This window comes from Canis aureus, chromosome 2 (assembly GCF_053574225.1).
Source record: "Canis aureus isolate CA01 chromosome 2, VMU_Caureus_v.1.0, whole genome shotgun sequence".
In the NCBI taxonomy this organism is placed as follows: domain Eukaryota; kingdom Metazoa; phylum Chordata; class Mammalia; order Carnivora; family Canidae; genus Canis; species Canis aureus.
The window spans coordinates 4823255-4849243 of NC_135612.1; the positions used below are offsets into that span (position 1 = coordinate 4823255).

General features: G+C 50.6%; 1 protein-coding gene across 2 annotated transcripts in view; it reads left to right on the forward strand.

Annotated features, from left to right (window-relative positions):
• The window catches only part of EFNA5 (ephrin A5), a 274259-nt gene that overhangs the window by 236756 nt on the left and 11514 nt on the right, over positions 1 to 25989 (forward strand). The window lies entirely within an intron of this gene.

Sequence of the window (25989 nt, forward strand, 5' to 3'; positions counted from 1 at the left end):
AGGCAGTGTTGTGCTTTTTGTTTTTTTGACTTTTAAAAGATTGCTTAAAGGCCTTGCTTCTATCTCAGGCAGTTCAGGCAGCGATGAGACCATATAATGAATCCTGCGATGATTTAAATGAAATTTAGTTCAGAGCAATGATGATGATAAAAGCAGCCTTTTTCTTTTTTTAAAAGATTTTATTTACTTATTCATGAGAGACAGAGAGAGGCAGAGACACAGGCAGAGGGAGCAGCAAGCTCCATGCAGGGAGCCCGACATGGGACTCGATCCCTCGTCTCCAGGATCACACCCTGGGCTGAAGGCAGCGCTAAACCGCTGGGCCACCAGGGCTGCCCCCATAGCAAAATATTTTAAAAGTTAAGAGGAGAGGCGCCCGGGTGGCTCGGTTGGTTGGGCTTCCAGCCCTTGGTGTGGGCTCAGGTCGTGACCTCGTGGGTGGTGGAGATGGAGTCCCGCCCACGTCAGGCTCTGCGCTCCGCTGGGAGCCTGCTGGAAGATTCTCTCTGCCCATCGCCCCTGCCCCCGCCCGCACTCTCTTTCTCTGTCTCTCAAATAAACCTTAACAAGTAGATGAATAAGGGATCCCTGGGTGGCTCAGCAATTTGGTGCCTGCCTTTGGCTGGGAGCGTGATCCTGGAGTCCTGGGATCGAGTCCCACGTCGGGCTCCCTGCATGGAGCCTGCTTCTCCCTCCGCCTGTGTCTCTGCCTCTCTCTCTCCCTCCATGTCTATCATGAATAAATAAAATCTTAAAAAAAAAAAAAACAGATGAATAAAAGAAGTCAAAGTAAAAAAAAAAAAAAAGTCAAAGTAAGACCGATCTCAAGCGCTCTTGGCCAAGTCTTTAAGTGCTACGGTGCGCCCCGGAACGTGAGGCAAACCCACTTCCAAAACTGGCCCACGTACCCAGAGAGGCTGCTGCGCCTCCGTACCCCTGGGGTCCTCGTACCAGGGGGTGCATGTGTCCTCACGACAGAGCAGAGCGCTAGCCAGAGGCTCGTGCGCTCAGGACACGAGGAGAATGAAACGTGTCATTCGCCCTCCGTATTTCAGTTGTGATGCAAACGCTTACTGATGAGCGGGACTGTTGAAAGCCTAGTCTCTTTGGTGCCCTGAGTCATTTTCAGAGGCTTAAGTCTGACAAGCAGAGTCAGAGTCCATAGCCCCGGGTGGGCGTCGGTGAGTAGACGCGAAGCCTGGTGACCAGCGGTCTCCGCGTCTCGGCGCGGGGATGACACCTAAGGGATGGCTTGTACGCAGCCCGGCAGCAGCGAGTTACTGTTTCCGGTATTATTATATTGCGTCGCTTCTGTTATTATTCGAGATCTACCAGTTTCTCGCAGATTTGGAGTCGATGACACAGTTTCATGAACTCAGGGAAAAGTAGAGAGTCTCTGAGGCTCGTACGTGGCCCACGGGGGTGGTGGCCACGCTGGGCAGAGCACCGCCAGCCCCATGCACGTCCTCCCTCCTCCCCATGAGGAAATCGGAACAGCCAGGTCCCCGGAAATCCATGAAAAGATGGGTCGGGCTGGAATGGAAAGTGTTTGAAAGATGACCCTGGACAGAGAGGTAGATGGGGCCGGATTGGGGAGGGCCGTTAACTGTATCCCAAGGAATTTAGAGGTTCTCTAGAAAGCGGGAGGGAGCAGCACAGCTTTGAAGGGGAAGCTCATTCGGGGCCTTCACCCTACGACCCCAAGGAGATCATGTGCCTTAGGGCTGGATGCCACAGGCCGTCCGTCCAGTCAGCCCTGGCAGGTGGCGGCCACCTGTGTCGCAGACACCTGCAGGTCCTGTCCTGCCCCGACTTTCTCCCAGCTGCGTGCTAGGCCCTGGGGCCGTTCTCAGTTGACCGGCCGGGAAGCCCCAGCCCAGGCGGGCCTCGTGGCTCCGGGGCTCTCGCTTTTAGCTCCTTCTCATGTATGGCACTTTCAGGAGCTTATTACGTAGAAAAAGGAACAAGAGGGGAGCCCGGGTGGCTCAGCAGTTTAGCGCCGCCTTCGGCCCAGGGCCTGATCCTGGGGTCCCAGGATCAGGTCCCGCATCGGGCTCCCTGCATGGAGCCTGCTTCTCCCTCTGCCTCTCCCTCTCTCTCTCTCTGTCTCTCATGAATAAACAAATAAATGAAATCTTGAAAAAGAAACAGGGACCAGTACTTGAGAAATTATTCTAGAAATTAGAATAGAAATTATTCTGATCTCAGAGATATTAACCCTCCACTTGAATTTCTGTTGTCTCGCTATTGCCTTCCAGGTCGGTTCGGCTTCCTTGCCCGCAGGTACAGAGTTTTCTTTATTTACTTATTTTTTAATTTTTTTGGCGATGTTTTTATTGACGTAGGCTTGCAACATCAGTAACATTTGCCGGATTGTTAATCACGTAGAATTTCTGACCTCTTGATGAGATGTGTTTACCGTTTTGGAAGATTTACCGCAGCTCTGACAGCACTTCTACTCGGAGACGCTGTAATAGCGCCGCGTATGGTGCTCTCCGGGGGCTGTTGGTACTTGCACATCATTAGACCGTGGCTCCGGAGACATCTGCAGCGGCTAGGACACTTCAGTAGGATCTGCTGTTCTCTCCTTAGCCAGCCCGTCGGTGCTCGCTGAGCTGTGTTTAGCCGTCAGGCCAAAGGCGGGCACCGTCCCGTTGCGGCAGAGCATGCTCGGTGTAACCTTGCTCCCCCCGGAGCTCGCAGCTGAATGTGAGCAGAGTGTGTCCACGGAAATGACCGCAGACGGAGACGTAAAGTGGGTTGCGAGGTGGACACCACGATGAAGAAGAGAGAGGACTGCTTCGGGGGGAGCCGTGAGGGACCCGAGGCGATGGGAGGGCCCGGTGAGATCCAGGTCCCCGCACCGAAGACACTATCCTCCCTGTAGTGATGGGGCAGTGGGGGGGGGGTAATGGTGCAGCTTCTGCGAACCCACTTCCAGAAGGCCTGGTTTGTTGCATTTTCTCAGGCTGCAGTGGGGGACCTTCATTTTTAAGGAGCTCTCCAGCAGTGCGTCCTGCGGATGATGTGCGGGCGGCGCTGTGGGGACAGCGGCTGCACGTGGGGGGCTCTAGGTGCGGGGGGGGGGGGGTCCTGGAAGCTGTGAGTGCAAGGGGCCTGCAGCCTGGTGTTGAGAAACGGCGGGTCTTTGTGCTGTGTGGGTTTTAACCCCGGGAGCTCCGCCTAGGAGGAGATGAAGCAGGTCTAAGCATAAAGATAAAGATGGACTGAGACCGGGGTGAGGGGGGGTTGGGGAGCAGTCCATTCACCGCAGTCGTAGCCACAGATCCTTCCTTCTTTTTTTTTTTTTTTTTTTTAAGATTTTACTTATTCATGAGAGACACAGAGAGAGACAGAGACACAGGCAGAGGGAGAAGCAGGCTCCCTGTGGGGACCTGATGTGGGACTCGATCCCAGGATCCTGGGGTCATGCTCTGAGCCCAAGGCAGACGCTCAACCGCTGAGCCCCCTGCCCAGGCGCCCCAGATCCTTCCCTCTGCATCGCTAAACAAACCATCTCATCTGCTTCACCATAAATAAGTTTTTGTGTCCCCCCGCCCCGTCCCCAGCCGATGCAAACAAAGACCAGGTGACCCTCGGCCGGCAGGGAGGAAGCAGGGTGTTCTGTGTCTTCCATAAATTAAACAATTTGTGTCCTGGAACGAAATCGTCTTACAACGCAGCGAAGCGTGGAAGTGGGGGTAAGAATCAGAAAGCCACGGGAAAATGGGCAACGGGTACCATAGTAAGCGGCAAGAAATACTTGTTTTGGAGCAACAGTTCAGAAGGAAGACGTGTACTTGGGGGGTGGAGGGAGAGACGGTGAGCAGCTCCTCTGATCCTGTGACTACAGGGCAGCACGGGGTCTTGGGAGGTGCCCTGAAGAACTGGGTGCTGCCTGTTGTCTGCGCCCTTCCATGCTTGTCAGGTTATGTTTTCTTCTCCCCAGTGTTTAGAGTCAGATAAAAAAAAAAAGGGAGTCTATCGAAATGGAGCCACAATTCGGTTAGGATTAAAGGTCACCAGGGGTGTGTCTTTAATCGCTATCCTACTCTTACGTATCGGGTCAGACAGCAGTCACGGCTTTGGCCATATAACATATCCTGATTCCCAGAAAATAAGACCTTCGCGGCGTAGGTTCTTTCGAAACCTCAGTAAGTATAGGACAGCGGACGAGAGTGAGGAGAGCGGGGTCTTGACATCGTGCACTAGGTGCGTGAGTCTGGGCGAGCGGGGCTCCAACCCCAGCTCCCAGTTCCCCCTTTATAAACGAGTGGGAGCGCCGGTTCAATAGATGGTACCCTTAATATTGATGTTTGAAAGGCAATTAGTCACTTTCCTAGTTTCTGTCAAAATTAATGGTGGCTTCCGTGACAAATTTTTATGGGTCCTTTGAATTATACATTTGCGTGTGTCAAAAATAGTTCCTACCATCAACTAGTTTGAAGCGCCCCGGTGGTCGGAAATAGCCGAGTGCCCTCTGCTCACCAGGGCATCTTGCTCGCTCTCTGCGCCGGAATCAGATACGATCAAAATACATCCTCAGTCCGCTGTGGTGTATTTAGAACGTTCTCCAGGGGTGCGGATGGCCAAGTGCCGGGGTGTCCCTCAGAGAGCCGTCCTGGGGTCGCATCCAGGCCCCCAGCCGTCGCCGATTCACGCGGACCGCTTTCCAGGGCTAACTGGAAGGCCGCGCTGCCCTTGGCAGGTTTTATGCACCTGGTTTTTTCTTCCCCCGCGGAGTCTCCTACCTGAGAAACACAGAAAAATGTTCTTTCCCTAAAATCGAAAAACTCAGCTGTAGTCTAAGTGAAATGGGATAAATGATCTTTTTCACAATTATCCATTAAAGGGAGGATTAGAATTAATATTAATCACAGATGTTTCATCAAGTTTTATTATCAACCAGATTGACTGCCAAAGTGCTTTCTGGAAGACATTTTCTCTCCCTCCCCCACCCGCTACTGAGAACAAACTGTGATTATGGGTCCTTAGATAAAGATTAATGGTTTTGGCAATTCATTTGAGGAAATCTGTATTTTACTGTACACTCCACTTCAGTTCAAGGCATCTCTGAAAAGCGAGGCTTGTCGCTTCCCTGATGGAATCAGACAAAGAAGACACAAGACCGTGCGATTCTTTGCAACATCAGAAACAGGTTAATCGATACGCAACCCGGGATTGATATTGCCACATCTGGCACCTTGTTTATGGGCAAAATAAACAAAGTGCCTATTTATTAATTCAGGTATTTTAGCCGCTGTGTTTTCACCCATCACACTTATTGTACTTTGATGCCATTTAACAAGTTTTATGTCCTCTCTCTTTCTGGGGTAATTCGCCCCCAACTGTGTGCCCCTTATAATTAAGTATGACTGTTTGGTAATGTCCCATCCCCTTGCAGAACACACCGTAGATGAGTTCTGTGTTCATTAAGGCCCTCAGCTCGTAAGCAGTCTTTATCAGTCCTTAGCTGACTTAAACAAAAATAGGGAAACGTTCCCCCTCCTAGAGAGGTCGATGCATTGAAGCGAAGACCTCGGGATGAACGCTAACCAAGGCAAGGTTGGGATTCCAGAACCGGGACACAGGTGGGTGGTTAGAATTACCCCGTCAGGACCCAGCCAGCCAGCCACTCGACCGTCTCGGCTCCAACACGTCTCCCTCCCTCATGTCATGTATGTACTCAGGATTCCGGTTTCTGGGACGGGGAATTTGATGGGCATAGGTAGTGATCCTTTGGAAAGAATAAAGAGTCTCTTGATTGACAGCCCCACCGAGACTGCACGAAATAAGGAAAGAGGCGTTCTTTCAGGTTTTTGGGGTGATGGTGCTTTGGTTTTTGGCCTCCAGAAGGTAGGCCTTGATGCCGAGTAGGCAAAAACAACCCCTGGCCTGGACATTGTTGAGCGGTAGTGGAGAAAACGTGGCATTATTGCTCAGAACGTATAGAAAATCTATGTAGCGAATCCTTTAAGCACAACAGGGGCAAAGCATCAGTTCAACGTTTATATTTCTAGTCTGTTGCATGGCAATAATTTATCTTTGATATTTTTGCACGCTTTACCATGGTCCGACAAATTAAAGAATGCACCTCCTATTTTTCGGTGAGGATTTCTCTCCCATTCAGTTGCTTTTCTTTCTTTTAACGGAAGAAGCAAAAATCCCAGAACAAGCGTGGGAAATATCCTTATGGGCTGACGTACAGCTTTCTTTTGTCGATGTCAGCGGAACCTAAGAAATGGGCAGCAGACTGGGTTACGTAAGGCCCATTCTGGCCCACTCCACCTCCGCTCAGATGTGGGATCAGTCAGGCAACTGGGTCTGTCTTCAGATGTAAAATGGAAGAAATGAGCGAGATCGGAGATCCCAAGTAACAAGAAGATGTTAACGGTTTCTGGCGTCAGGTTGACGTCCGTGAAATTCTGGGGTAAAGTTGATTCTTTGGAATTCCCTTCTTTGGAAGGGGAGGCAAGATTTCTTGGGGCCTTGGAGGTAATGCCACGCATCGCAACTCTTCAGAGAGAGAGAGAGAGAGAGAGGATCTCTTTTTGTCACCAAACTTAATAGACTTAGGAAGCTGTTTTCCATGGGAGCATCTGGAGGGACCTGGATTCCATGGAAGGAGGTTAGATTATTTATAAAATCCCATTCAGCTTTAAAATACACTAAGTACATGCTTCTCCGAGTCATGAGAAATGTGAAACCTATTTTAATCCCATTCATCTCCCAGCCCTTTGCGTGTAGTTAGCCTGTCGGGCTTTCTGGGTAGTTGAACCCACATCCTTGCGTCTAACCCTCTATTGAGGTGAGCAACAGACACAGGCTAGCTGTCCCTGCCTCCACGGAGTCCTGTGTTTCTAGTGGGTTGTGCCACTTCAATTTCCCTGGCTGTTCCTGCTCATGTCGTGTTAAGTTTTGGAAATAACGTCTGTCACTTTTCTGAAGTCTTGTTTTCAGTGTTTGATCCAAAACGTGAGGTCAAGCGCTGGGTCAGGTCTGATAAAGGAGACCAGCAGGGGCGCCTGAGCGGCTGCCTTCAGCTCAGGTCCTGAGATCGAGGCTCTGGTCGGGTGCCCTGCTCGGCGGGGAGCCTGCTTCTCCCTCTCCTCCCCGCTTGTGCTCTCTGGGTCGCTATCTCTGTCTCTCTCTCTCTCTTTCTTGAATGATCAAATAAAATCTTTCTAAAAAAAAGGAAAAAAGCAAGTAGACCTGTAGGATGAAGGTTCACTTTGCAGTGTAGGTGGGCTGCGTTTTTCCTGAGGTTTCCCTGTTGCTCACAGTCTGCTATTCTTCTGTTCTTTGTTGACTTTTTTTTTTAGCTGGATCTCACTTTTTTTTTTTTTAATTCATTTATTTATTCATGAGAGACACAGAGAGAGAGAGAGGCAGAGACACAGGCAGAGGGAGAAGCAGGCTGCATGCAGGGAGCCCGACATGGGACTCGATCCCGGGACTCCAGGACCACGACCTGGGCCAAAGGCGGTGCTAAACTGCTGAGCTGCCCGGGCTGCCCTAGCTGGATCTCACTTTAACGTATGTTTTATTAGTTGTCTCCAAGGACTAGGGACCCCATTCAAGTAATCCCACCTATAAACCCATACCCAGATCAGGGTCAAGTCCCTCAATGGAAGTAATCCCCTGGAAGGGACTGCGATGGGGCCTAGAGGAAGGGAGGCATGCTCTCCTGTGCCCTCCCAGCTGGTCCTGAATTAGTCCTGCTTTTGTGACGAAGAATTAGGCGTGTTCACTTGCCAGTACGACGTCAGTCTCTCCCCCCACTACTCTGCTCTTCCATGCTAGTCCCGCCACCTACGCAGCTGATTCCCTACACTGTCCCCGCTGCAGCCTCCTGGGTCCTTCTGCTCCCCCGCAGGCCTGTGGGCAGGTGCCCCCTGCTGCTCTCTGTCTGCTGGGCCCCAAGGGTACCCAGAACCTTGACGTCTTTGGAAGCCACTGCAGGATGTAGCTCCACCGGGCCTTCCTGCACCGCTCACCTCAAAACAAAAAGCAACCACGGCCCCTGCGTGCATCCATGCAGCTCCCAGGGTGAACACTACGTCGGTATTCAGTAAGTGCTTTTTAATGGCGCTGGGGCCCGTCCTCCAGCCGGTTCTCCAGATCAGCAGGTGTCTCCAAGTTGCCAAGACGCCCTAAGTGGAGCTGCCCCGTGAAGGCCTTGAATGTCCTTGTGCCCAAGTTGGACATAGAATTGAGCGCATTGGACCAGGTGCTTTAGTTCAACATTGACGGACACCCCCCCGACCCCCAAGGCCTGACCCCTGACCCCATCCCGCACGGAGCTCCCGACAGCTTCTACCTGCCGGACGCCTCATATCTGCCTTCAACACAGTGAGGACAGGTTCCAGTTTTGCATCTTTCTCTCTAACATGGAAGGTCCTGGGACACCTGGCTGCCTCAGTGGGTGGAGCGTGCAGCCCTTGATCTCGGGGTTGTGAGTTCGAGCCCCACGTTGGGTGTAGAGAGGACTCAAAAAGAGAACCTTTCAAAAAGTAAAAATGAAATGTAGGGTCCTGGGGGCAGGGGCTGTGCATCTCTTCTTCCTTATTGTAAACGCGGTGGCACAAGGGAAGGGGCGTAGGTAAAGGTTGGGACCACCCCAACCTCTGTGAGAGTCCAGGGGATTCCAGCGGAGGCCACCGAAGTTCTCACAGGGAGGATTCCTGCTTTATTGGAATTCTTGGTCTGTGCATATCTGCAGAAAAGGTGAAGCAGACGATGCCAACTGTTGTTTTTACAATTCTGCTTTCTATTCTGGAGGAAGTTTTCCACTGAAATGGGGTAGAAAGAAATAATTGGTGTTGATTTTATTCCCCGGAGGAAATCAGAACAGGTCTCTGTCATTTTAAACAAGCATGACGTGTGAAAATCAGGATTTTACAAAAAGATAAATTGCAGAGTGATCATTCCATTTACAGAAGCGGGATTCTTTTCTAGAGCCCTAGAGCATTTTTTTTTTAATGATTTGATTTCTAAAAATCCAGTTCATGTGTGCTTTTTAGAATCAAATTGGTCACAAGGGGCGAAAGTAGTTGGAAATTTTGAAAAAATTTCTTTGGGAATGAAGTGAAATGCTCAGCACCCGAGAAGTGAGACAATTTTATAAATCTCTTCCTTGCCGATATGGGGGGTGTGGGGTCCGGGCGTGTTGCATTGCCGAGGGCGGGCGGTGGCAGTAGCTCGGGCCTTGACTGGGGTCGCACACCGTGTTACGCTGTGCAGAGAACAAGGGCTGGGAGCTGCTTATGAGAAATAACAGTTCCATAACTTCATTAGTTTTTCAAATTAGTATCACAGACAGCTCCCACTTTTCACCACTGTGCTTTCTGGAAATAGAATCATAAAGCAGAGAGTTGTTAAGTGCCTCTCATTTTCCTCCAGGAGTCATATCTTAATTGAGACTGTATCTTCTGACCATATATTTGAGAAAAAGTAAATCATAATGACCAATCCCGGTGTCAGTGGCAAAGATGCAGTAGCCATAATCTTCCACGGTTATTTAAAATAGTAAAATTATACTCTTTTCTGTAAAAGGGATGTAAATGTATTATACACATTGATTTTACGTGCTCTCTAAAGAATATGTTCAGCAAATAAAAAGTGCGGCTGAACTGTTTCGTGAATTGTAGCAGAACGGGCTGTACTATAAATTCGTTAAATATTTAATTCCGAATAATTTGGCTCTTTGTATTTTAGGAGGAGCTTTGGGGATGATTTCCGTGCCCTGGTTCTGTCCGTTGGTAGTTTGAGTGAACACTCTCCTTGTGACGAATGTCCCTGGGCTGCATCAGCCTGTTCAGGATCGTTTTCGCCCCTTAAGATAAACCTTGATGGGTTATTTGGCGTCTCTGAAATGCTAAAGTTCAGGTATATAAGCTTGTAAAATGAGGAGACTGAGCTAGATTGCTCCCAGGGGTCAGGCCCCCGCGTTTTGTGATTCAGTGACGTAAGCCTGCAGGTTAGTGTAAGAAGGCTGAGGTGCTCAGTGCTTAGCTCTTGAGAGATGCTGGTGATGAGATTTGTCTCCAGCCCCTTATGCATCTTCAGGCTCATTGGGGGCTGCTGCTGCTTCGCATTATTCCAAATAAAGGCCACCCGAAAACCCTGACCTCCTTCTCTGACTTCGTGCTTTGCTGCTACTTGGCTGTCATCTGCCTTTACCCTTCACAGGAATGCCTTGAAAACAGCCACCAGGTTATTAGCAGAAGCTTTTTCAAAAGTACTTTAAAATCATTTTGCTTTATACAAATATGTTTTAGTGCATCTTAATTGAATGTGGGGGGAAAAAAAACACTCTATCTGGAAAAATAAGCCACTTATTCACATTTATAGCAGGCTTAAGGACCTACTTACATGGCAGGAAACTCACATGCCTACTCAGTTACTGGCTTTTTTTATTTCACTTTTCTCCCCGAAACTTGTGATTTTTGTGGGCATTTATACTCGCTCAGTAAGCAAACAAGCATTTTCTTGGGGTGACCTTGTGTTTCATTCATTTATCCTTTCTTTCCTTCCCTCATTCAACAGATAACTATGGAGTGCCAGAGTGCTGGCCAGATGCATTTTAGATTCTGTGTGTATGGTGGAGAAAAAAAAAAAAAAAAAAAACCCAAAACAAAAAGCCTTGCTTTAATAGAACCCACCCTCTGCTGGGGAGCCAGGGGGTGGGGATGGGGATAAACAAGCAGGTAAATAAACCTGCAGTGTGTCAGGTAGTTGGTAAATGTTATGATGGCAAAATAAAGTAGGAGCATAGAGAATATAAAGGTAGGGAAATTGCTATTTTATAGATAACATATAAATATATTTAAATATATTAAACATCATCTATATAATTATAATACAGAATGATAAATATTTATTTTTAAGATTTTATTTAAAATTAGTTAGTTAAAATAAATTTTATTTATGTGTGCCTGCCTGGCTGGGGCAGGATGAGCCCCTGGGGGCCCAGGGACTGTGCGTGAGCCGTGGGACCCGGAGGGAGGCGATCCGTGGTAAGGGTCCCGGAGTTCCCAGCCGGATGGGTGTGACATGAGTGACTTGGGGTCTACCGCAATCACTCCGGACGCTGGTCCCCCAGCCCAGAGTGGGGCCCGATGGGATCGTGCAGGTTGGGTCCACGGAGGGGAACGGTTTTTGAAAACTCGATGGTGCAGGAAACGTGAGGGACGCTGTTGAGCAGACACGCGCCCCGTCAAATGCCTATTCTGCAAGGGAAGCAGAAAGAAGGTAGAAAGGTAACAGAGCCACCCTTTGTGCGCCCTATTAACGCACTGCCCTTACGGAATTTAGGGTGAGCCTGAGTGAACCTACTGCATGTGCTATTTTCCTGCGGCATCAGGAGAGGCCGTGGACTCTGTCCGTCTGTCTGTAGGGAGGGGAGGCAGGTGGCTGCGGGCCCAGCAGGCCCCCCGCAGACGGAGCCCTCTCGGGTGGGTTTGGAGAAGAGGCATTTCTGCTTTCCGGGTTAGCTTTGGTTCCTGTGCCCCAACGTTGTCGAAATTTACTTCTCCGGGGCCAAGCCTGAGTCCCCCACCCCCCCGGGGGGCGGGGGGAGGGCAGGTCCAAGCTGCCCACACCCCCAGGGATGCCAGGAGGTCAGAGGCCCAGCGCACCAGGCTCAGCAGTCTCCCCTTTCATGGGCACTGTGTACTAAGAAAGCTGCCAATTTTCCCACTTTTCTCTTTTTTTTAGAACGTTTGGTCACAGGTCACTATGTGTTGCTGCGTGTTTCCCCCTGCAGTGGTGCACGTGGGAACTTGGGGGTAGTAGAGGCTTTTTCTTGACACGCACCGGTCAGGAGGCGAGCGCAGGGCATGTCCCCGCAGGCCAGGCCCCCCTCCCTGAGCTTACCAGAAGCTCTGCCACTACGCAAGGTTGCACGGTCAAGTTCTACCAAGTTTTAACCTACACCCCCAGACTTTTTTTGGAAGGATGTTCAGGAGCTTCTGGGAAATTACGCAACAAGTCTTTGAAGTAGGGCAGCCAGGAAGAAAAATATGATTTACCGTGTAAACCGAGGCTGTTGGGTCCTGGCATCCCAAGGACGTGGACTTGAGTATCCGTTTTGCCGTCTGCCAGCGAGGTGTGTCGTCGGCTGACCCCCCATCCCTGGCAGCCTCAGTTTCCTCGTCTCATGCGTCAGGATAAAAATACCTGCCGTGCAGGACTGTTCTGAGGATTAAACTTAATAAACCTGGCATGGTGCCTGGTGTGTAGAAATAGTAGATAAATGGCAGCTATTATAATAATATTATTATTATGCATCTTGAAGTGAAGTTCCCTCCCACTAAGCTCCGTATCAATTAAGAAATAATTTCATGTTTCTAATTTGTATTTGGTCAAGTTAAACAGAGAAAAGGAAACGTTACGGAGAAATAATATTCGGGCATAATTGGTGCCAAAAGAATCCTAAAATAAAAATATAGGTCTTGTTATTAATCCCTTATAACAATCATTTGTAACCATTCCGCGACAGATTTATGGACTACGGCATTCATTTAGAAATGCTAAACTAATGAGAACTTGGCCATTAGTTGTGATAATGGGTCTATCATTTTGGGCTTGAACCATGTGTACTTATTTGGCCTCTTTTCAAAACAATAAATTATTTCAAACTCATTTCTTTTTCCTGAAAACGTCCTCAATGATTTAGGTCGTGCTTTGGATTATGCAAGTAGTAGTCCTATAATCCATCATCCAAAATAAACCATGATTCCGGGCTATTTTAAGATTGAGAAGCTTCAGACATTTTTTTTTCCTTTTTTCAGAAATTGCGTGAAAGGGGGTAACGGAGGCTCCTCAAGCCTCTAATTTATCTTTTTTCTGCTGGTGCTTGATTGTTATTCCATATTAAGGTTATTTTCCTTTTAAAATAGCTCTGCACAAAGAGAGTATACTGCTAAATACTATTGCAAGGGAATGTTTACAGATGCAAATGACTTCTATTTAAGGAGCTCGTGATTAAAACTTGAAAGAATGTGGCACTAGAAAGCATGTGAATAACCTTTGAAAAATCTCACAATAGAACTGAATATGGGATATTTATAATCTGGGATTACAGCTATAAGGGTATGTGTGAATATGCATGTTCAATATGCTGCAGAGGACCTCCAACTAGAAGCATGTTGATTTTACTTTTCTTTAATTTAGATAAATTAACTGTTTCATTATTGGGGACCTGTGATGTAGAATGAGCCGGAAGGCCAGCGCGGACTCTCCAAGGGCCTAGCATCACGCTGGGCCTGCAACAAGTGGGCTGGGCCGTCTCCCCGGTGCCGTCTTTCTGATAAAGACCAGATGTCTTTTTGATAAGTTATTCACTGGGCCATTTCCATCTTCCATGGTGCCTTTGAGGCTCGAAGTGTATTTCATTCTTTGTTTCTTTCTTTCTTATTTATTTATTTATTATTGCTCACAACGCAGGCTGCTAATAAAGTCGGAGAAAAGAAGGTGCGATCACTCGGCAGGCCTGGGTTTTCCATCCCTCGTGCCCAGGGAAGGCCTGCCCTTGGGTTTCTTGTTGGCCAGACTGAGCTTCTGGGGCCCCCCGGGCGATCAGGCTGCGGGGGGCTGGTGGGCATGTCCCCGCCCGCCGTCTCGTCTCGGGCCCGGGCCCAGCTGTGGCACTGCCCCCACTGCGAGGCGCAGCACGCGGGCCATTTGCTGGCAAGTGCATATTTCACGCTGCAGGGAATTAGAAGGATGGGACAGACAGGAGAGGAGTTTTATTTGCAGTAGCCTCCGAGTCCCCAGCCTCGGAGTTGGCATAAAACATCTGCTTCATGATCTGCTTCAAGGCCAGTTCCTTTCCTCCAACAAAGGTTACGACTTGAGGCAAGCTGTGCCTCCCCCGGCGGGAGGAGATTCGCCCGAAGACGTGATTGAGGCAGAATCAAAGCTTCCTGCCACAGAATTTCTTTTTTCAATTATCTTGGAAGAGGCAGCCAGACTTTAAATGCATCGGGGTAATAAATGTAATGAAAGGAGGCAGCCCCTCCTTTCCCCCTGTTGCTGCCGAGGGAAGGTGAGGAGGATGGTGCATCGGCACCCAGGGGCCTGTGCACCCCCCCCCGCCTGGTTGTGCATTGGCACCCAGGGTCCCCTGCACCCACCCACCCCGCCCGGTTGTGCATTGGCACCCAGGGGCCCGTGTCCCCCCACCCCCTGCCTGCCCGTGTACACCCAGGCCTCGGTGAGGGCACCGGGCAGCTCTGGCCTTCGGTCGTGCCTTTCAGCCCCACGGTGGCGGTGGCGCGACCCAGAAGCACCTGCACTAGCGTCACCCGTGGGTTCCCCACTTTCAGATCACGGAGGCCCGTTGGCCGGACCCTGAATGGGTCCCTGATGGTGTCTCCGTGCGAGGAAGCGTCCGTTAGCCTTTGTGTTGTAGTGAGGTCCTAATTACTAATTATATTTACCTGCGTGATTGTGTTGTGCATCGTCATATTTCTCGTTGGAGACAGTCCTCGCTGGCCCCACAGACATATACACAAAATTAAATCCTGGCATTTTATTACGCGGGAGCAATTAGATGCCATCCTCGTAATGAGAAACATGACATCTTCATCGCTCTCCTTTATATTTTCATGTTGTTTCAAAGCAGACATTTACCAGAACTGAACAGTCTTCTTCCCCCCCCTCACACACACACACACACACACACACACACACACACCCCTAATTGAATATCTGCATATCTCCAAGGAGTCCTGTGGGTGAAACCATGTATTCATCTTCTTTAGTTCTTAGGCCACTTTGGTTTAAGAGTAAGAACTGTTGCTTTTATGAAGTGCCTTTTTCTATAAAGTCAAAACCTCACAGCAGTGCACAGAAAGCCAGTGGTATAAAGGAGCTAAGTAGAGTCTTTAATAGAGAGAGCTGGGTTGTAAGTGTTTTTGTTCCTACGGAGCAGATAGATTTGGCTCCATCTGTTCCATATTCATAACAAAGGAGCGCACTTACAGGAGGGCCAACTTCCCCGGAGCCGCCTGGTAATGATCTTTTTACCAGAATGAAAGCATCTGAACCCAGTGGCTTGGCCCCACGAAAAGCAGCTAGCAGGATTGCCCGTCAGAACCCCGGTTTTCTCATAACTCAGGTAGACATAAATTTTCCCAAGGTATGGAATGGGGAGAAAAAAAAATCCACTGATTTCCCTCCTCCCCGCAGCACTGTGTGGTGAGGAAACTGGAAATACATGAGTATAACCTCCCACGTGCCCCTTCCACAACCACAAAAGATCTGTAATTAGATCGGATGAGGGGAAGTTTGCACTAGACGTATCCAAAGGTATCACAGGGGAGAGGCTACTCTTCAAACTTCTGAGTTGTTTCTGTTCAGATTTTCCAATCTTTTTTAAAGCTGGGGTTAATGAATAGAAATATGAGTTATACCAAATAAGGGAAAACCCCTGTTGAGTTTTGTAATTAGCAAACTTCAAAGTCAATTTCAGCTGAGACCTCTTAGATTAAAAAGATAAGTTGACCCCAGAGTACATACTTTTTCCTTCCACTAAGCAGAAGAAAAATAGAAATTTTTGCCCAAAATGCTAAGCTATACAAAAAAAAAAAAAATCTTCCTATTTATATGACATGTAGAGTCAGCATCAAAATGTAAATGATTCCTTAAAACTTAAATAGCAAGCTGGTATTAATATCATAGCTAGTGGATAGAATGCTTGTATTTATGTGCTGGCTTCACAGATTTCTTAAGAAATAGGGATGTATTTTGAAGTATAGTAATCCTTTTCTCCATTCTGTGTGCTTTTCAAATAGAGAAAAAATATGAAAAAAAAAATACAGCCCTGATTTATTTAATATACTTCATGTTGGAGTTATAATTGTGATTTATCAAACTTTTTATTATACAGCTTGGTACCATCTGCGCATTATCTGTTTGCTAACCTAGGGTTTCTGGCAAATCAAATAGTAAACAAATCTCTCAAAAAGTTTGCCTTGGCAATAAACCGGACAGGGTTTTCATCTAGCTATGAAATTGCTCTGTATTTTGCAAGGGGAAATATAAAAGTAATATTCACAGAGTGAAAAACATAGCCAATCAATCTGTGAAGATCTCGGGTTGCAAGAACACCCTGGTCCTGTTGGGTTTTTTTTTGTAATATATCGACCTGAGTATTTTCTGGCTTATTTGGTTTCTACTTTGTTCACTCATTCATTCCTTCAAAAATAACTGTGTGCGTCCTTTGTACCAAGCACTACATTAGGTTTTGGAAACACTGGAGTGTATTTAAAAAAAAAAAAAAATGGTTACTGCTTCCAGAACTTTACAGTTTAATTGGGAGATAGACGATGATGCGGGAAGCACACAGATCTCTAATTCCCAGTTACACGAGGACCTACAAAAGGAGCTAGATGGGGTGACAGAAACAGAGAGGAGTGACCCTGGAGTTGGGTGACCCTAGAAGGCGTCCCTGGGGAGGCAGCATTTGACCCATGGCCTAGAAGGAAGTATCGAGGGTGAAGTTTGGGTGCACAGAGGATAGTTTATGTCCCCAGGAAAGGCTATGTAAAGGGTTAGTTTGGATTTTAAATTGGATATTTAACTTTACTGAAATAACTAATTCGAAAAAAAAAAACGTTAAAATTTCAGATTTAGCCTACTCAAGTTAGTTTATCCATCTTATTATTCTACGAGACTAGGAAATTTAAATATTGGGCTCCAATGACAAATTTGGTCCATTAAACTCCTCTAACCATTAAAGATGTAACATATTCTCTTTTTATTTATTTTCAATTAAAGTATGACGACCAGGGTCCTGTTAGTCTCAGGTGTGCCTCATAATGACTCAGCGGTCCCACCCATTAGTCAGCCAGGGCTCATCAGGATAACTTCCCTTTTTTAAGTACGTAAAGGGTTTGACAGTAAAACTTTCCCAAGTATTTAAGTAATTCTTATAATAATTTAAAATGAAAAATATGTTGTAATTCTGATAAATGTTTTAAAAGCGTATGTAAACCCAGATGTCACTTAGTCAAAAAAAAAAAAAAAAAAAAGTCTAGATCATCTGGTCCATTACGTATCTTAAATGGAAATTCCATGTCTGACCAGTTACTCTGAACTGGCCAAAGTTGTCATACGCTTTGAAAGCACTAAGGTTCCACATTCTCAGGGGCTTTAACACAAAAAAAAAAAAAACACTAGCCGTAGGGTTCTGATTCTCTTAAAAAATGCCTGTACTTCGTTTTTAAACGCAGCTGCGCCTTAATAAACTGCAGCTACACCCCTTCACACGGTTCTGGGACTCCGTTCTCCTTCAGCGTCGGCGGGACCCTAAGTGGCCAAGCTTCTTAGTGACTGGAGTTCAGCGAGGATGGCTTCCCGTTCAGCTCTGATTACAGCCTCCCGGTGTCACCTCTCCTTACAAGAGCCTGAGGCCACCGGATTCTTGCATCACTCCGCCTTTATTCTCCTGTTTCCTGGTGGGGCCTGCAACCCCCACAAAGAGTGATCACAGGACCATAGTCTGTGGACGCTCCTTCCGTTTGCGTCTTCTCTCTTGGCCCACACGCCTGCAGACACAGTCCTACCCACTTGGATTTTGTATGTCTCCCCGGGTTCTGAGCCCTGGGTCACAGTTTCCAAGATCCTTGCATAAGAAGCAGCCCGCAGAGATGGGAAAGGAGCCTCCCAGGAAAGGGGATTTTTTTTTTTTTATTTCCTTGACACCCCCCTCTTCTCCATTTTCTTTTTGATCCTAATCCTGAGTTTTCATTCACATTTCAACGGCTCCGCCGGTTTCTGGTGCCTCTAGACCCCTTCTCCAGATCTGTATGGAACACATGTTATGAACAAGGCAGTTGACAACGGGCCCTGGGAGCCCAGCAGTGCTCCTGCCTGCAGGGACCTCTCGGTTCCAGGGGCCGGGATGGCGTGTGACAGCTGCTGTCAGAACAGGATGGTGTGTACCTGCTGTGTCTTACCTGAGAGGCATGGATCCTTGTGAGAACCCAGAAGAGGGTTTCTGTGTTGCAGGAATGGGGAACTGTACCCCAGGTGGCCCCGGAGGGCTGGGCTTTTGAGAGGCAGGGGAAAAGGTCATATGAGAAAAGGGAGGCTGGGAGGTGCAGGGAGGGGATATTGTTGGGACTGGCCAGTTAATGTGGATGAAAGTTTATTCCCTCCCTGGCCATTAGCTTTGGCGTCTTCATTCTGTCAGCACTACAGCCATCCCCGAGGAAGCATCTATGGTGTGGCCTGCGGTGTGCAGCCCTGGTACCTGGAGGACTGCCTCCTCGGTGGGATTCAGCCTTTTATTGGAGGGGGGCACTTTATTTATTTGAGAGAGAGCACGTGGGTGCGTGGGGGGTCGGAGGCAGCAGGGCCTGAGGGCAGCCTCGATCCCAGGCCCGGGTCATGACCTGGGTGGAAGGCAGGTGCACGGCAGACTGAGCCCCCTCCCCCCTCCCGGCACCCCGAGTGTAGCTTCTGCAGACGGAACAGGAGTTTCCCGGGGCCCCTGCCCCCAGGATGGGCTGCGCCGACCAGGCCCATTCCCCCCCCACCCCCCGCCTTCCTGGGCCCTGACCTTGGCCCCCCGCCCTTGGCCTCCCCGTGCCACCGCGCTTTTTTTTTTGTGGGGGGGGGCGTCCCTCACCGGGCTGCGGGCGAAGGCCGCACCTGTCCACCGGTGCTCCTAAGGACTGAGAACGGGGGGGGGGGTCCCCCGGATGGGGCTCCCCAGAAGCGGGGACCCTGCTTCTCCCAATGCCTGCGTCTCTGCCCGTCTCTCAGAAAAGAAGAAATAAAGAATATTTTCAACTTAGAAGATGTAAAGCAGCCCTGGACACGCCCGTCTGTGACCCGGCCTGACCCCGCACAGTGCCCGCCGCTGGGGTCAACGGTGCACGAGGGGGCGGGTGGACCAGGCGGCGGGTGCAAGAGGAGATGGTGCACCAGGACGCAGGTGCACCAGGCGGCGGGGGCAGCGGGCGAGGCGGCGGGGGCGGCGCCCGCCGTGGGTCTGCGGACGAGCAGCGGCGGGTCTCGAAGCTGCGGGGCGCGGCGGGAGGACCCACGGACCCCGGACCCCGACCCCGAGGAGGCCCCCGACCCCGAGGAGGGTGCGGATGCCCGAGCCCCGTGGCTGCAGGCGCCGGGGCGGCCACCCCGGGCTCCCGTGCCCGTGGACGCGCGGCCTCCATCCTTAGGGACGCGCCCTGCACCTGCTGCTGGCGGCGGCGGCCTGGGGCTCCCCGCGCCCCGGTGGGGGAAGGACCGGCCGCACCGAGCCCGTGGGCAGCACCGCCCTAGGGTCCTCTGCGACCCTCTGCCTTCATCCGGCGCCGTGGGGTTTTGTTCTTCTGGGGGGACCTCTATTATGTGGCTTCGAGCTGAAGAAGAGTTTTTGTAAGTGAATCACTGTGCACAGGTTTTCTTTGGTTAGATTGTCCTTATCTGGTACAGAAAGCAAAATACACCGAAATCGCCACCAACGAGAGAAGAACAGCTATCTGACCTCGGTGACCTCAGTAGGGCGGCCTCAGGCAAGTCTGGGCCTCAGAAAATAGTCCTAACACAGGTGATAATAGGAAATTTACTTTTCCTGTCCGTTGATTTTTTTTTTTGATGTAAAATATCCAATGAGAAACTTTAAAATAGTTTTTTTTTTTAATAATAAAAAGAAACTCAAAACCCTAAACACAAAGAAATATAATTCACAGGTAATATGCTCTCTAAATATCATCTTGCTTTCTGGGCCTCTGCAGACTGGATTTTTTCCAGTCACATCATGGAAGGAGATAAATTTGGACTGACCATTTTTTTTCTTAAAAAGAAGTAGAGGGGATCCCTGGGTGGCCCAGCGGTTTGGTGTCTGCCTTCGGCCCAGGACGTGATCGCCGGGTCCTAGGATCGAGTCCCACGTAGAGGATGCTTTGGAAAGCAATCTCTGAAACCCAGATTACTTTTTTGGTCATGCCTTAATGGATCCCAGAGTATATGGAACAAGTCATGTCCTCTCGAAGGAGCAGCAGGAACAAAGTTGTTGTCGCTGAGCTTTGAAAAGCAAGGAGAAGTTTGCCCGCGCTCTAAATAAATGTGTACAAAAGCAGGATAACGTCCTATTTGTTTTCCTGGAAATCGGTGGAAGGAAACTTGTCCTCAGCCATTTGTTTGAGGTTGCTAACAAAAAGAAAATAATAATTGATCTACTGAGGCTTGGCTCCTGGAATTTAAATAATACTTGTTAGTATTTGCAGTGAGAATGGTGCCTGAGGGGGCAGAGAGCCCGCAGAGGGGGAGCCGTGGGTGTGATGGGTGGTGCCTCCTCCTCCTCTCTTTTGTCTGCGGCTGCACAGCTGGAACTAATTTTACTTCCCTCTCCCTGAACTTTACTCTAATTATTTGTCCCTGTTACAGTTCCCTGGTGTTGAAACCCAAGTGTTTAGCTCATGGAGGACAGGAGCTGGTTCTGCGGTGGGAAACCCCCCTCTTCCTTTCCTAGTTGTTGTTTTAAGAGAGTCCCCAGGGCCCCACCGGGGAACCCAGTATTTACGGGATGGTCTGTTTCCTCGGGCCTCCTACCTTAACTGGGTAACCTCTTTGCCAAGTGTTGCCTCTGCGGCTTTGACCTTAACCTGCCAGTGACTGAAGTTAAGGATGTTAAGGATGAAGTTAAGGATGTTAAGGATGAAACGTGTGGGCAGGTGTGGTTGCTCTTAGGACAGAAGTTTAAAAAGCCTGGGGCCAGGAGCAGGTTATTCAAACGCAGGAGCTTCAGTCTCCAAAGGGGTGTGTGTGGGGGTGGGGGGGGATGCATCCCGTCACTAGGGGTCCTGCGGTTCTTAATGTGAAAATTAGGTGTCGTGCTGCTCTTCAAGAAGGGGCAGATGGCCAGTTGCAAATTGTTGCTGGGATATTCTTGCCTAACAAGAGGCCTCGCTTTTAAGACTTTTTTTTTTTTCCTGTGGGTCTGGTAACCATTTTCCAAGACGTCCATATGGCTTTGGTTAATCTCTATCCTATACCCACCACTTCTTCTGTTCCCCACCCTCCGCCCACATGGACAGAATGGATTTTGATCCCTTGCGTCCTCGGATTCGTTTTCAGCAGTGCCGCATCTTGAGACGGGCTTTGCTTCTCAAGCATCTACCCTGAAAGGAACACGAATCCTTTGCCCGTCTGCCTCGCATACACCAGTGCTGTGCGTCCAACTACCTGCAAACCTGCAGAGGAGAGAGGTTGGGCCCCGCCAACAACAAATAGCCTGTTTTTTTTTGACTTGCACAAATCGAGAAATACTGCCTGTGGCAGACAGAATGGAAAACTGCATTTTAAATGCTCCCACACACACTCATTGCTTTAAAAGGAAGAAGAGAGTGGCTGACTCTTCTTAAAAATAAAACTTCTCCGAGTACCCAGACCGGCAAGGGGACACGGTAACGGGAGAAGGATCTTGGCTTCTGGAATTGAGATGTGGGGATGAATAAGGTTCGGCAGAGATGTTAAGGTTGGCCGAGGAGGGCGGTTACTGGGCTTAAAAGGGTGGAGAAAGAAATACGAGGTTAGCGCTGCACCTGCCGCTTGTCTGGACGTTGGCTGCCTTGATGGCTTCTGAGTGGCTTCAAATCTCAGGGTTGGCATTTGACGTAACAGCCTGTGCATAACTGATCCAAGCTTTTCTTTCGTTTTTTTTTTTTTTGTTTTTTTTTTAATTTTTTATTTATTTATGATAGTCTCACAGAGAGAGAGGCAGAGACACAGGCAGAGGGAGAAGCAGGCTCCATGCACCGGGAGCCCGACGTGGGATTCGATCCCGGGTCTTCCAGGATCGCTCCCTGGGCCAAAGGCAGGCGCCAAAGTGCTGCGCCACCCAGGGATCCCTCGTTTTATTTTTTAAGATTTATTTATTTATTCATGAGAGACACAGAGAGAGAGAGAAGCAGAGGGAGAAGCAGGCTCCATGCAGGGAGCCCAATGCAGGACTCGATCCCGGGACCCCGGGGTCACGCCCTAGGCCGAAGGCAGGTGCTCAACCGCTGAGCCCCCCGGGCTGCCCTGATCCAAGCTTTTCCATGCGGAGAGAAGTTTTGACTTATTATGACAGTCCTTTTATTTCACGTGTTTTAAAGCTCACCTTTACCTCCCGGTTCTCCAGGGTGAGGAAGGGCTTTCCGTCTTACCATTCAAGTTAACATTTTTCTATCAGAGCTCATTTAAGGTCCCCCAGCAATGTGGAGTTGAAGGGAGACATCGTGATAAGCGCACAGAACAACACGGGTTGGCTGCAGTAGCGGGAAAAAAAAAAAAGCGTTTTTAAGTGCTGGAGTGAAGACACATAGATACGTCTTGGAGTGTGTCTGCAGCAGCAGTTGATAATGCTTCTCTTAGACGCCTGTTGTAGGTGCACTTACAACAGTGGCTTGAAAAGTAAACCAGCAAGGGACCCGCTGTGTGGACACAGCAGCAGACCAGGGAGGAGCCGCCCCGGGACCGGGGCAGGGACCAGGGGCCAGGGCAGGGCAGGGCTCCTGCGGAGAGCAGGCCCCAGCACCTTAGTTTTCAGGTCTCCTTCAGGTCGGCTGCGGGGAGGCCTTTGGTGGCACAGAGGTGCCTTTCTACAGCGTCGTATCATTCAGCTGGTGGATTACAAAGAACCCCTAAATTAGGGGCCAAGACAGCATCCACAGTGTCCGTGATCCGGTCAGGGACCCGGGGGTAGCGTGGCTGGGTCCTCTGGGCCCCACAGGGTGACGGCCCTTTAAAGGCTGGGCTGAGGATCCACCTTCTAGCTCACTCACCGGATGGTTGGCCGGGTCAGCTCCTTGCACGCTCGGCTGCAAGCCTCCCCGGGCTCCTTGCCGCTGGCCCCCACGGTGACGGTCTCGTGCCGTGGCACTTGCTCCCTGAGCAGGAGAAGGAGGCCGGCCTTTTGCAGCAGCAGCAGCAACACAGAAGTGACAGTCCTTTCACATTATCTGTATTCTGCTCATCAGAAGCAAAAAACCAGGTCCAGCCCCTCCCAGGTGAGCGAGGAGGGTCACGGGAGCCGGGCCAGAGGCCACCTGTCAAAAGCAGGATGCCATCATGCTCTCGCCACGCCAGCTGACAAGCCTGTAGCGAGTAGGGACGCGGGGATGGCGTCTGTCTCCCACGCCCAGCACAGCTTGTGGAGGTGCTGACTTGGGGGGCCTGAATGTGCTCCCTCTGATGTAGCAGCAGACTGGCTGGTAAGTGCTGAGCTGAGCCTACCCAGTGCCCAGGGGACCAAGGAAACAGGTTCTCAGGAAAGGCTGCAGTCGGGGCGCCCGAGGTCATGGGGCGGAGTGAAGATGAGCAGCCCTCGGGGCCTTATTAGCTGAACACAGGGGACCAGGGGGCCCTCAGGTTGCGTTTCATTAAGTGTTGTGAGGTTCTCATTGGCACTTTGCACATCATTAGGGGGAGGGGACCCTGTGGTTTGATTTATCAAGTTGCTATTAAGGTCACGGAATGGGAGGTTGTCCTTGTGTTAATGGTCCCATACCCCTCCTCCCAGCTTCCGGACTCCAAATGTACATTTTTCAGCAGAAAAAAAAAAAAATTACTAAGGGGCTGTGGATTTGGACTATGACACACAACGTTTGAGACAGGAGTTGCAATTCACCTGTTAACCTGGACAGATTCTGGTAGAAAATCCCCGCGTGCTTATGGGAAGAGTTCCGAGTCGAGGGTTTCTTCCCCTGTTGCGTGAATGCTGCTTCTTGGTTGTGCAAGCTCCAACGTGGGGACTTAGGGAGGAGATGTTCTCCTTCTGTTGTCCCAGTTGCTGTTGATTTGGCTTCTGCGGGCTCCGGAAAGCCTGGATAATACTCCCTCGGAGGCGCACGTCTGCACCAGCCCCCTTCCCTCCAAGCTAAGGCCATGCCCAGGGCCCTGCTGGCAATTCCTGCAGACCTCGGTTCTCGCACCCACCCCGCTGCGGCTCACGGTCACGGCCCCAGCTGCACGGCACAGGACGGGAGCAGGGTGCCCGACACACCTTTCTACCTCGTACCCAACAGGGAAGCCAGCGCATAGGAGGAATTTTAAAGCATTTGAATGGGGGTGCGGGGCTCAGCGGTTGAGCCTCTGCCTTGGGCTCAGCTCATGACCCCGGGGTCCTGAGATCGAGTCCCGCGTCGGGCTCCCTACAGGGAGCCTGCTTCTCCCTCTGCCTGTGCCTCTGCCTCTCTCTCTCTCTCTCTCTCTGTCTCTCATGAATAAATAAAATATTTTAAAAATCAGAAAAAAAGCATTTGAATGGATGGATGAAGCGGTCGGTAATTATTGCCAGTTGTCAAATGTTGCCTATTGATTTTCTAAGGAAAGCAGCATAAGAAGTGTTAAGAGGGGCTTTAAGTAGTCGTGTTGGCCGCTGTGCCTCGGGTCCCCTCTGCCGTGCGGCTCATTTTTGCTCAGAACCGCTCCCGGGAGGACTTTCTTTGCAACTTCCCTGGTGTGACCGTTCGGTCCTTCGATTCCTCTGCTCTTGCCGTTCGCAGCGCTCGGGCCAGGGCCGTTTGGGGTACTTGTGATGGGCAAAGCGCTTCTCGGGTGTCCTTCTGTCTCCCGGTCCTAAGAAGTGTCTCGGCCCACAGTAGAAGGGCGTCGGTCCCCGCCTGTGTCACCCGGCGGGCCTGGGGTTCAGGAACCAGGGACATGACACGGAATAAAGCCGGACTCTCTTAACCTTTTCAAACCTTACGTGAGAAGTTCTGATGCTTTCCGGTTTGTGTTGGTCAGTGTGAGAAACGGGGGGACGCGGTCGGCCGGGCCCGGCGCCCCTCGCGCAGGCTGCCGTCGGGTTGAGAGTGGCCCTGAGCGCAGCGCCTTTGCTGTCACCTGCGCGGGGCGCTCAGCACTACGTGTTGTTGTTCTTTGTTCCTCGGTTTTCCTAACGGTGAGGGGGGCTGACAGGCCGCAGGGTGACGGGGGGTCACCCTCAGGCTCCGGCTTTCCTGGTGGTAGGAGAGGGGAGTGATGAGGTTAGGGAAGGGCCTTTCACTTAAGGACACTGTATGTTCCTGTACGTTTCTGTCTTACGACCTGAGTTCACAGAGGACCGTGTGCAGGGCCGCCCCTCGGCCTGGGAGGGGAGCCGCTGCACGTGTCCCAGGGTCGCCGCTCCGTGGCCCCGCTGCACGAGCCGCAGGAGCAGTCCAGGCCCCCGCGACGCCCCCACTCACACACCTGAACACCTGCTGCCGCCCGAGCCTCTCGCGGCCCGGGCTCCGGGGGCTCGGCCGAGCACCCCAGCAGTGGTCGGCAGGGTGAGCGTGCACGGGGCGCCTTTGCACACCGCCGCCCATGAAGCCCGGCCCGGGGGCGAGCTTGGGGACCCTGGCTTTTCTGATGAACTGCAGTCACCTATGTGTCCCGTGTTTGTGATGTGCGCCAATTCTAACTTGGCCGTCAGCGTCCGGGGAGGACGCCACTTGCCAGGTCAAGCCACAGGGTGAGCACATTGTGCCCGAAGTCACACGCTGGTCACTGTAAGTGCCTGTGGATGGGGGTTCTCACAAGAGCCCCCAGCAGAGCCAGCTGTAGCCCACCCTGATGGCTCGGCAGCGGGGAGGGCGCCCGAATCCTCCCTCCCGCCACTTTGGTCTTGGACTCGAGGCCTCAGCAGGTGTCGGGGAGCCACACTAGGGTCCCCCGGGGGGGGTGACCCCATGTACCCTCCAGCACCGGCTCCCAGACTCCCCGGACCGGATTCCCCTAAAGCTAGGGGAACGTGCAGCTTGAGGCACAAGCATGTCCGTGTTCTGGGCCCCACGAGGCGTATGACAGGTAACCCTAAAGGACAGCGGTCCTGTGTCTGTCGCTGAGGACCTCCCGACGCCCTAGAAGCCACCTGAGTTCTCACTGCTGTCCGGCTGCACCTTCTGGAGCAGACGTCGGGGGCCCGAGGGTGCAGCCCCCCCTTGCCATCCTTCTCGTAATTTTTCTAAAATGCACCAGGAGACGGGTTGAGACCGTGGGGGT